Genomic DNA, 12969 nt, shown 5'->3' on the forward strand with positions numbered 1-12969 from the left:
ACTTTGAGCCGCAGCACATGGTCTAAAAGGGTTGTACTTATTTTCTTAATAAGTTATGGGCGTGTTTTAAGCATAACGTGTCACAGTCAGGTCAAGCTCAAAAGTGAGAGAGCACTGGGTGAGAAATCCTTGACAGGAACTAGGATCTCCAGAGAATGGCTTGGGAGGTGGAAGTCAGGGTTCTGCAGCAGCTACTGGCGCTATGGGAGGACTTTTAGTACTTAGAAGTGGTGTAGCAGGAGAAGAAGCACTAGGGAGGCTTTCAAAGAGTTGCCGAATGGACAACATGACATCAGCAAGGAGCTCTGAGTGTTTTGTCATCAGCTCCTCTTGACGACGGAGGACCTCTTCATGACGCTGGAACAAAGCTTTATGACTGCCAATCACTGCCAACAGATCTTTGGTACTGAGTGCCTCTGGGTCCATGTCTGACTCTGTTTTTCTGTCACAGTCAGGTCTTGAACCCGGGTCTCTGGTGTGGAAACCGGTTTGTATTCCACAGGACCCTGGTCGTTGAACCCAAACGAAAACACTCCAAGAGGAAATCCAGAAAAAAAAGGATTTATTTAAAAAAAGTCAACTTAGAGTCTTATCAAAAATGAGTTAGCAAAACAGACAACTTAGGTTCTTCTCAGAATGAGGTATACAAAATATTCTAACAGTATAATGAACATGTAAAGAAAACTCCACGAGGGGAGAAAACAAATAGACAATATGGCAGCCAGCAACAAGGAAAATAAAACAGTCTTACTAGACGTAGCTCAGGAGATCAAGGGAACGCAAGGCAAGTTCACCAGAGATCACTCAAAAACCGAGTGAGGAATACAGACAAAGTGACAACTTGAATACACAGGCTGGAACAAGTCACATGTGATCAAAATTAGGTAAACAAGAACACACGAGGAAGAACAAAGGTTGAAGGGAAACACGGGGACCTCTAGGAGAATGGAGACAAAGTGCAGGATGGTTGCATAACGTGCAGTAAACCAAAAGTTTAATCTCTCATTCCCTTTAAGAGTTAGCTGCATTGCGCCATGGCGCATTTGCTATTTACACAGCAGACTTTGTGAGTGGAAAAACTAAACGCTTCATTAGCGGGAAAACAGTTAAACAGACCATCTGCAGGACGAAGATAAAGAATGATCCTCCTCCATTCAGCCTCTTTACTTTCTCTTTACTTTACTTTTACTCTTTGCTCCTTTACTTGTGTAGAGTAAGAAAACAGAGGAAACTCACTCCACTGAAGACATCAGTTAGCATTCTTATTTAATTGAATTTGTTACGTGTATATATTTGTTTCAAAAATATTTATAAATCTCCAGCAAACAATTAAATGAGTTATATTTAAATACATGTCCTATTCTTATGCCCCATATGATGATGCATACATCTCCCAAACCCCACAGGTGGACAAATCAAAACTTGTTTTTTAAAACAAACATAAATATGCATATGATAAATAATAATACTAAGCCCATTTGTTTTCTTTTCATTTGTCTTCTTAAAATTTTTTTTGGGTTGTTTTCAACACAATTTTGTTTAATTCTGTGTGAGAATTTCAAGTCAACAGCACCTTTAGAAATATGCTTTCTGAGAAAAATGCCGATGTGTTGAATACTTGAATACTTATTTCCCTCACTGTAGCCTACATGTTAGCCTACATTTCAAAATGACAAAGTACATCAGAAAACACTTTACAGTAAAATCTCATTAGTAAATGCTATTTTATGCATTACAGTTGTTTAGAATTGTTTTGCCACAAATTTCAAAACCCCAATGTCAATTTTTAAAACTCTAGACACAAAAATCTAAATAGTCACTACTTATAACACAGGCTCTTCAGTGTTTAAAAGTTGCATGTTGACAATTTTGTTAGAGAAACTTTGCATTTGCAGGATTGTTGGTTTACATACTGTAATCCTTTTATCATACATAACATAACTTTAGATCACACACAAGATACACATCACAAGATACACAACGTTTCAATACAAAAAAAAAAAATTAACAAGCATTAAATATTGTTGTTTAAAATATTTGATACTAGTTTCATAAAGGTTTTTTACATAAGCGTGGAGGGAAAAGATGGTGAAATCACTGAACTAAATTTTAATTCATTCAATCATAACGTAGGTTTACTGTAAAATAAAACAAAACAAAACAGAATAGTAACAAAAGCTGACCTATGGCATGGTATATGGCAACATATGCAAATTACATTTGTCATGAATAAACTGAAAAAAGATCCCCCCCTCCCCGTACCTAAATTTAGATCAGCTTTTACAGTTTTTGACAATTGGTTTGCAACAAATTTCAAAGCCCGGATGTCAATTATCTTTTTTTATTTTTATATTTCTGTTTTAATTATATTATACAGGTTTCTTCATGGTTTACACAGGTGTAGAGGGAACAGTACAGTATATGTATGTATGTATGTACTGTATATATATATATATATATATATATATATATATATATATATATATATATATATATATATATATGGTGATGTGTGTGTGTGTGTGTGTGTGTGTGTGTGTGTGTGTGTGTGTGTGTGTGTGTGTGTGTGTGTGTGTGTGTGTGTGTGTGTGTGTGTGTGTTCATACAGCGATATAGACACTTATATAAAAATATATAAAAATATAATTCTTACTGTATATGAAAAAATATATATTGTAAAATATATAAAATAATGTACACATTTTTCATTATAATGGTTGAAAAAAGGGGCAAATTCTGCAATACTATGACATGTATGACATATTTTACATATGTGAAATTCATAAGAACTAGTATGTCACATATGTAATTCGCACATATTTCCATATATCAGATTTCTATTTTGAGATCTGTGTTTCCATCAGTGTGGCCTTGTGGATTTGGCCACAGTTTCTCCTCTACATCCCACTGTCAGAAATAAAGATACGCAAACTTTCACTGGGGTGGTACCTTTTCAAAAGGCACACATTTTTACTTAAAGGGTCCATATTTGTACCTCAAAATAATAGTACCTAAACATTTTAAAAGGAACACTTTTGTACTTTTTAGGTAGTAATATGTACCCTTGAGGTATTAATATTGATCTTTAAGGTACAAATTTGTACCATTTCAAAAGGTACCACCCCAGAGACAGCTTGCGTACCTTTATTTCTGAGAGTGCACAGTGCTGTTTTTAAATAGTCAAAAATTATGCGAATGTCAAACCAGACCTGACATTAGTCTGCTGTGATGCTGTGATTGGGCTATTCTGCATACAGTAATGTCAGATCTGAAAATATTGTGAGTAAAAGTGGTACATGGAACACATAAATAAGGATGAAATCTATAGATAATGTCGTCCAGTTGGGTCATCTTCTGTGGTAACTGATGATGTCATGTGATCTATCCTGAAAATTTATCATCTAAACTTGTAATATTGTCCATTTGTTTCCATAAAGCTATGCATTAAGAATAATGCAACAGTTACCTATTACAAAGTATCATTGACTTGAGTGTTTTGTATCCAAGCATTAAAAAAAGGGCTAAGAGTTTTGCAATTTAGCAATTCTTGCAAGTTTTGCAATTCTTGCAATTTAGACAATGGTTGAGAATTTTTTGTCTAGAGTTTTGAAAATTGGCACCAGAGTTCTGACATTTGTGGCAAAACAATTGAAAAAACTGAGTTGATCAATGGCAGAGTCTATTTCATTTCATCACAATAGCAATGCACCAACAATGCGCCTTACACACACCTTCTTTGTACATCGCCACACCCATTAGTTCACAAAGTTGCGCAAATGGATTTTTTCTATCTAAACAACACACCACAAAAAGTGAAAAGTAGGGTTGCGATGGTCTGAAAATAGCAAAAATCACGCCAAACACATCTTGCTTATTGTGGCAGGTGTATAATAGAGCCCATCATCTCTTTGTGCTAAGACACTTAAGGAAACATTGTGTTTTTATTTGAAGTATTTTGAATTTAAAAAAAATTTATGGTTTACAGCTATAAAGTCCTGTCTGGCTGGCAGTAATTTAAAATAAATTAGGTCAGTAGGCAGAGAGGAGGAGGTTGTTTGTGAATAAAATTCAACTAAAAATGTTAGCAGCCATATTTTTACTCACCACTACAATGGCAACAGCAGTTTTCCAATCTTCCTCTGCAGCCATCAGTGGAACTCTCTCTCTCTCTCTCTCTCTCTCTCTCTCTCTCTTTCTCTTTCTCCGAGGCCTTGCTAGTTATGCAGTAACAAACTGTAGTCATTTCACTCTGGTGGATTGCAGTTCCGCTCTGTACCTCTGAAATATTTGCCGGAAATATTTGACTTCTGATTTGGTTATAATACCCACTGGTATTTTCCGTGCACTTAAAGCCGCTCGGTTTCTAATTGATCGATGGCACGTCATCGTAAATCCCAAAACCTGGTGGAGTTTATTGATCCTGCAGGAGCGCTTGTTCCTCTCAGCATATGTCACCTCACGCACTCATAGGCTGCTAAGTAGGAGGCATTTTTTACAGTGAGGGCATTATCATATGCACACTCTGCCCGTTGTTAACTGCATCGGTGATTTAATGTGAGACAGCATGACTTGCACGGCACCCAGGAGAGGGCTTGATTTGGTGTGTGGCCCAATTTATATATTTACATGCTGGCCATAAATAACCTTAATGCACCTCGGCGGATTGCTGAGAGTAATTGTTTATCCACTTCCTAGCGGACATGCTTGACAATATTCTTGATGAACAACCCGCAGCCTTGTTTTAAAGGATTGCTTTGGCTGTAGTGGATGCAGGCTGGGGTGATCTGAGGCTGTGCTCGGCTTCTCTATACTGCAGGATTTAGAGCGCCGTCAAAACCCTAGTCAGAATACCTGGCAGGCGTTTTTGGTAACACCCTCAGGCAGTGTTTTTCAGTCGGCTTCTTGCAAAATGTTAAAAAATGACAGTCAAAATATTGCTGATTAAGTAATAGAGGTAGAATGGAACTACACAGATTTGGCTAGTTTAGCTCCAGTGATACTTTTTTTTTTCTTTCCTTCAGGTGATTAAGCTAATTGTGAGGACCCCAGGATTGCAGATTGGATGTGGCAGATCCTGATTGGATGCTCACCAATTGGATTAAAGCATATAAATAAGAGTGCTGTGGTAGCTTCTGGCGGACGATGTGGCTATACCTGGATGTCCTTGTGTCAAGACCATATTTTTCATTCTGTAATCTTAAGGTTTCGTTTCGCATTATTTATATCATAGTTGTGATGTTAGTTGTGATTATATCTAACATTCTTTATCATCTTTATTCATCCCTAGACATTTGTTTGTTTGCTTGATTTGTTGCTCTATTAGTTCTATGTTTAATAAATAAGTTGCATATAGATAATTTTGCTGTTTGATTTTTTTTAAATTTTACGACTCAAACGAGGGGCTTGTAACATAATTGACAAGCTTCAAATCCCATATTTAGCTAATGGCATGCTGAAAGATATAATGTTGTTAAAAAAGAAATAGTTCAATAAAAATGGTTTAGAAAAATGTTTAAATGTTATTTTACTAAAATAAAAAAAAAAAATGTGCAAAGGCTTGAAAAACTAAACTGCTTTTCACTGGAAATCTTGTCACATAGTATGTTTCAACATGGGGTTACAATGTAACCTACTCACCTAATGTTTACACTCATAATATGTATATGCTAATTAATAACCTCATGTGGAACTCTGAATCTGCGTCTCTTTGCTTAGTCTGCTACTGTCCACTAGAGGTTGCATTTCGGTCAAGGATGCAGACTTTCAAAGCCTTTCTGAATGACTAAATGAGGCAACTTGGGGTGCTGTAATATAATTGGCTGAACGGGCTTTGGGTGGGTTAAAAGAACCCAACAAGGAATGCTTATTTTCAAAGCAGAGTATCTGACTTCAGCATTATTTTTCAGATAAGCAAAAAGTATGTTCGCTTAAACATCTGCTAACATATTATGGTATTTTTATACTTTAGAAGAGTCAAAAACTTATATACAGGTTCTTTAAAGGTAATAAAATAATTTAACTGGATTTTATTAGTTATTAGCTCCATGTAATACAACCTTTGATGTCAATATACAGTGTTTATATTCAGTATTTATGAATTATTCGTATACATTTAAAAGAGATTTTAATGTTTTTGGTGGACAATTTTTTTGGTAAAAAATGTAAAAAGTTTTTCCCAGAGATAGGTTGCGGCAGGAAGGGCATTCGCTGCGTAAAAACGTGCTGGATAAGTTGGTGGTTCATTCCGCTGTGGTGAACCCGGATTAATAATGGGACTTAAGCAAACAGGAAAATGAATGAATAAATGACTGAATGCATGAATGAATGTAAAAAGTTTTGTAAACAAGAAAAAAATATAATAAAGAAATATTATCAACAAAACAAATAATAATTAATAAATAACCATTAAATATTTCTGAATTTATGTATTTATCATTCACAAATATTTTACATTAATTGCTTTATTGCATTTATGGTGTAGGGTTGTGCAATATGAAGGTATTTATTATATAAGCAAAATAAAAAGTCTAGCGTGTCATAGTATTTTCACTAAATACACTGTTTAAATTAATACTATTTCATAATTTATATGAGCACGATATTGCACGCCATTAAAAAAAGAATGCAAACAAAAACATGAATAGCAGCATTGTGAGAAGGTTATCAACGTTAGTACAATGAGCCACCAACTACTCTGCCCTTCCAGCCACAACCCAGTACTAGGAAACACCCATACACTCATTAACACACACTCATACACTATGGCCAATTTAGCTCATCCAATTTACCTATACAGCATGTCTATGGATTGTGTTGGGAAATCGGAACACCCAGAGGAAACCCAAGTGAACACGGGGAGAACATAAAAACGCCACACAGAAATGCCAACCAGCAACCTTATTGCTGTGAGATTACACTTTTTTTGGGTGAAGATAAAACACAAAATCATCTGGTGTGTGTTCAGTCCTATCCAACAGCTCCTATGGTTATCTAAGCCTTGGGATCTTCTGACCATTTTTTAATCCAAACCTGTTGGAAAAAATGCCTTACACTCTTCTCCATACTCTACTACAGTATGCACTTAGCACAGGCTATACAGGAGATGCATGTATGTGAGATTTCGATTAAGTCTAATTAAAAAATCTCACTGTAAGCAACTGTGACATCTTTATCCTTCTAGTGCTGTAAAAAGCCTGATTGTGCTAGTCGGACTGACTGAGACACAAATCACAGTGGAGGTGGGCTGACAGGTAGCAGACGTCAGCCTCATTTTCTGTGTGTTGTGTGGACAGCGGCAGCATTGCTTTGCCGGCCCTGACTGCTTTTCACACTAGCTATGAAACTGGAGATGATGGGAATGAGAAGCTCTCAGGGAAAAACAGATCTCAAGTAGCCAACAAGACAGCAGTTATGTGCATAAACACCAATGAATTACACACAACAACATGACAATGACATATGGGAAGGCTGAACATGAGTATACAGAGAACAAACTGTAATATCACTGATTATATCAAGTTTTGTAATAAGGATATGATGTTTCGTGATTAGGATATGTGTATATTAGTTCAAACTTAAGCTCAACATGCTTTTGGCTATTCAAGCATTGACTATTTTGAAAGCCACTAATCATTCGAATTAAAAATACTAAGTATCAAACATGTTTAAAACTGCTGGGTAGCCCTGATATGTCAGCATGCAGATTGGGAGGTTTCAGATTTTTTCTTTTAATGCCTTTCATAACCAGATAAATCAAAATAGAGCTACACAATGTATAATTTCAGCATTGGTATATTCAATCATTCCTTTTTTTTTTCGGCTTAGTCCCTTTATTAATCTGGGGTCGCCAACTTATCCAGCATATGTTTTATGCAGCAGATGCCGTTCCAGCTGCAACCCAACACTGGGAAACACTGATACACTCTCATTTACACACATACACTACGGACAATTTGACTTTTGACCTTCTTGCTGTGAGACTATATATAGTACAAAAAAATATGTATCCTCAGGAAAAACAAGTTCAGTCCAAAGTAAAATATGATAATAAAGTTTATTAATAATATGTTAATAAAGCTTAAACACCTTAAATGATGTAATAGATTGCATGTTAGCAAGTAAATTATTCCAATCTGTTGGACCCTTATACATAAAAGCTCTTTTACCAATAGATTTTTTAAAACGAGTAACAAAAAATAAGTCTGAACAGAATGTCTAACTTGATAATTTAAGGATAATAATACAAAATATTGTTGTAAATAATAAGGATACTCAAAACGAATAAATGTAAATGTAAATTGAAATATAAATTTAAAACTCCTGTCCAGAAAGGTTATGTTTTGATCTTCGATTTGTTTCATGCTGTCAAGTGATGTGTTTTCGCTGGTCAGAGTTCACCAAGGTTGAACTTTGCAACGCAGTGAACTGTGAAACTTGATGCATGAACTTACGTTTCCGGTCTGATGCATTAGTATGAATTGAAGTCTATAGGTAGAAAAGTCCAGAGTGGCCGCAGCTTAACTGTGACACAGTTGGTCACAACTGTTGATGAATGATCACAAAAAGGATCACAATTCGAAAATCAGTGATAAATTGGCCTTAACAATATTTTGTGAGCCCCAGTCTGTTTCTCAATTCCAAGAATGCTGAGAACGGACTTGTCTTCTTATGGAGACTTTTGTTCTTATGGAGGGTTCTTATTCTTACCAAGTTACCTTGGAAGAATGAACTTAGGAGACCACGAGAACGGAGAACGCGTCTTGTAAGAAATAAGATGCTGCATTCTTCCTGATGGTCACATGACCTTTATGCATTTTAATACAAATTTCAGCAAATGAACATCCTTTGTTTTTTTGCCTTCATAAAGATTTTCATGGTAACGTATACTTTCACCGTGTCATTTAGGCAAACTCCTGAGACAAATAAGTTATATCTGAACTTTAACAATAAATCTAAATAAAATGCAGCACTTACCACTTCCCATTAAGCCGCAACTTCTGAGACTTCTCTTGTGAGTTTTGCTCACAAGTCTGCATCGACGTGCCCTCGATATCAAAAACACATCCGGGAACATTCACATGTCTTCCAGTCTTGCGTTTTATGTTTTGGAATTCAATTTTGGCAGTTGATGATGACGTTAAGGATGCAAGAATGCAAGAACGCTGAAGAATGCATATTGAGTAACAGCCAACGTCTACAATAATTTATGAAGAAACATATGACACTTGAGATGCTGAACAGTTTTGAAAATGATAATGAAATATTATAAATATTTAAGTTTATCTACAAGCTAGTGTTTGCCAAAACAATGACACAATTGATATTTATCAGAAATACTTAATAACATCTTAGTCCACTTCCACCAATATGGATCAAATCTTGTTACTGTATGACATCACTTTGCACTTCAGCTTCTCATCAGATATACTGTCCAATCAATGTTCAATCAAGTTTTTTGCAAAGTAACCTAACAAGTACACTTGTTTTGCTGTAACACCATACATAAAGACACCTACCATAAAGTGGGAGCGTTTTTATATTTATATTATTTAATTTACATGACTCACTTTAACACAGTAACAGGAATAAGCAACTTTCTGGGAAAAACTGAGCTTGTGTTTCCATCCAGACAGCAGTTAAGTGCGAATACGCCAGTGAATGACATACAGTGCAATGGCTTAGTACAGAAGAGCCTGACATATGGGACGATCGCACAGTATCTCTGGGTATATGACACTGAAAGCGTATCACAAGTCTAAGCTATTGACCCAAGAGGGACAAAAAGTGGCTAAACATGGCGTCCAGTTGGATGTTTGTGTGCTTCTCTCTTTCTATCCCTCCTGTCGCTGATGTATTGCAGTTGCCTGACAGGAAGAGCTCCAGTAAAACCTCTGTACATGCCAAAATACGTTTTACAAGCAGTATCCTAATCAGCTAGCAGCCAGTGGCCCATAAATCCTGAGCGCCGTCACAAGCGGGATGGGGAAATGAATATACGACTGAGCCTGTATAGAGTCGACCGGGCTGGACAGAGAGACAGGCTGGTGGGGCTGTTTGAGTCATGTGACTGACGGGAGTTGACTGAATATGCTGCAATAATTTATGCTTCCATTTTAATCCAACAAAGTGGATGCATGTGTTTGTTTCCATACCGCATGACATGTCCGTTTTATGTCATACTTAACCGTAAATGTGTCCTCCGAATCAACAGATATGTTGTTGCTACAGTCAGAGTATCTTTTTTATTTTATTTTTTTAATTAAAATATATTCATAAATTTATACATATGAACATGAAGATATACCTGTAATTTGAAGTGGGATGCTGACAAGGGAGTGCGGACAATGGACACAAGCAACGGTCACAATCAGGAGCAAACAGATGTATGAAGGCAAATCCAGAGTCATAGTCAAAACACAGGTCATAGGGAAGTACAGGCAGGAAGCAAAAATAAACTAACAAACAAAAAAGGAAAGGGTCGAAAACAGCAAAGCATGGCAAGGAATATGCGTCATAATGTCACAAAACTGTAAAAACAAGACTCAGCCAAGTCTGTTTGTTAGTGTACTGTATTAATAGTTCAACTAATCAATCTTTGAGCCGTTAGCAATCGGCCAGGATTTGGAACCGGTGTGTGTGTGCACTGCATGACTTGATCTTGTAGTCCATATAACGGCAGATTTGTAGTTTTATGCGATCTGTTTATTTACCAGCAATCTGCAAGGATTAGATCACTGGGGATTTTGACAATAGCAGTCACATTTAACTTACTCACTCAGTAACAAACAAACCTAAAAAATACATAAATAAAGTACAATATATATTATATATAACTGTCAATAAAAGGTCTAACCATCTAGTTTTATGCTGCATTAAGGGTTTTCAATTAGATGTGTGAACAAAACATATAAAAGAAGCCTGCTCTAAGCACACAAATTTTGATGAAGAAGTGCTGGATGCAACTTGGAATGAATGTCTTGAAAGGATGCATGATTGTTCAATAAACGCGAGGCACAGGTTACAGTATAAAATGGGATGTATTTTTAAAAACTATACTAAGTAACATATTTGATTCTATGCCTCTGTAATACTTTATTTTGATGGTCAATTCTTTTTTGTTTTTTTAATGGTTTTTCAAATGGAGGTTAAGCCCGACCATGCCATCCTTGAATATTCTGAGACATTACACATATTTTCAAAGTCCCTGCAATGTCCTCTTTTGATGGGCCTAACTCTTGCAAAAAAAAAGAATACTTTCAAAATGGAAAACTTCCGGCCCACCATGTTTCAAAGAGTGGATGGGTGAATTGTTTCAAGTAATTCATCTCGAGAGGATACACTCCTTGGAATCAAGTCAGAATTATTAGAAAAAAAAAAAATTAAGACCAAAATTATTATTTTTTTCAAAGTCTACAGAACAAACCATCGTTATACAATAACTTGCATATTTACCCTAACCTGCCTAGTTACCCTAATCAACCTAGTTAAGCCTTTAAATTTCACTTTAAGCGGTATAGAACTATCTTGAAAAATATGTAGTTAAATATTATTTACTGTCATCATGGCAAAGATAAAATAATTCAGTTATTAGAAATGAGTTTGCTATTATAAATTATTTTATCTTTGCCATGATGACAGTAAATAATATTTTACTACATATTTTACTTTAATAGCTTTTATTCTAGTCGGAATAAAAGAAATAAGACTTTCTCCAGAAGAAAAATATTATCAGACATACTGTGAAAATGGCTTTGCTCTGTTAAACATCATTTGGAAAAAATAAATATTACTAATTATTCTGACTTCAACTGTATATGAACATGTCGAAAAAATTAAACTATGTATTTAAAAAAAAGAATAACAATAATAATTAATAATAAAAAATAAATAAAATTAGTTAAAGTTTTTAAAGTTTTTTTGCAAGTAAACAAGGTGATCCCAACAGAACTGCAATTAGAACAGTAAAAACTAAAGAGATTTTTAATTGCAACTAGCAAACTGTTTCAAATTTTTTTATTAAAATGCATTATTTCAGTAAGCATTATACACATCGAAATAGTACAAATGTTACAATACTCACAATAGTATGCATTATAAAATTATTGTTAACCTAAATATCCTAAATAATTAACCTAAATTTCCTTCTCTATTAATTTAGAGCTAAAATATGACTTGCATATTATTGGTGACTTTGATCAAATTCACTTAAGACCTAATAATTTAAAACAATCTGTCCTGAAGAAGACAAACCATCACATATTTAGGTGTCATGTTAACAACAGTATGAGCTTGTTGAAACCACCACGAGTTTGTAAACTTAACTTTACAATGTTAATCTGCAGACAACAAGCCAAAGAGCAAACACTCTGAGCATCTCCAACAAGCAGAGCTGAGGGCCAGCAGGGAGACAATCGATAAATGAAATGATACTTTGAAGTGAGCGCACTTGAATCCCAAAATGACTTGCGTCCTTAGATAACATCTCAAAATTAGATAAAGTCGCCTCAAGGGGAGAAAGGGGGTGGGCTGGGGGTAATCTGTGGCAAAATAGGCCTATTTTTCTTTGGGAAATGAGTTTGGAGCAGTTTAAAGCTGCATGAGCGAGATCTTGATGTGGGTATTAATGAAAGAATTCACTATCTGTCTTCTCCACATCTGGCAGCTGAAGTCTCTGTGTAAAGTGAGCAAATGGGTTAAGCATGTTCACAACCTGACTGTCCACTGGGTTTAACAGGCCTACAAATACATTCTTACTCTGTGGGATCATCAGCTTTTACCAACAAACTGCTGCGAGTTATACTCATTGCTTCTGATAGCAGTGGCCTGGATTGCTTCCAGTAACAATAGTAACCCTTAAAACAACCCTCTGCACTGGCATGCTGTGTGGCAATTAGAAGGAGATGATTGATAGATTATTGGTTCCGCGTAAAATAAACTGTTATTGCTGAGTTTAGTTCATTTATTTATATA

Source organism: Danio rerio, chromosome 13 (assembly GCF_049306965.1).
Source record: "Danio rerio strain Tuebingen ecotype United States chromosome 13, GRCz12tu, whole genome shotgun sequence".
Classification (NCBI taxonomy): Eukaryota; Metazoa; Chordata; class Actinopteri; order Cypriniformes; family Danionidae; genus Danio; species Danio rerio.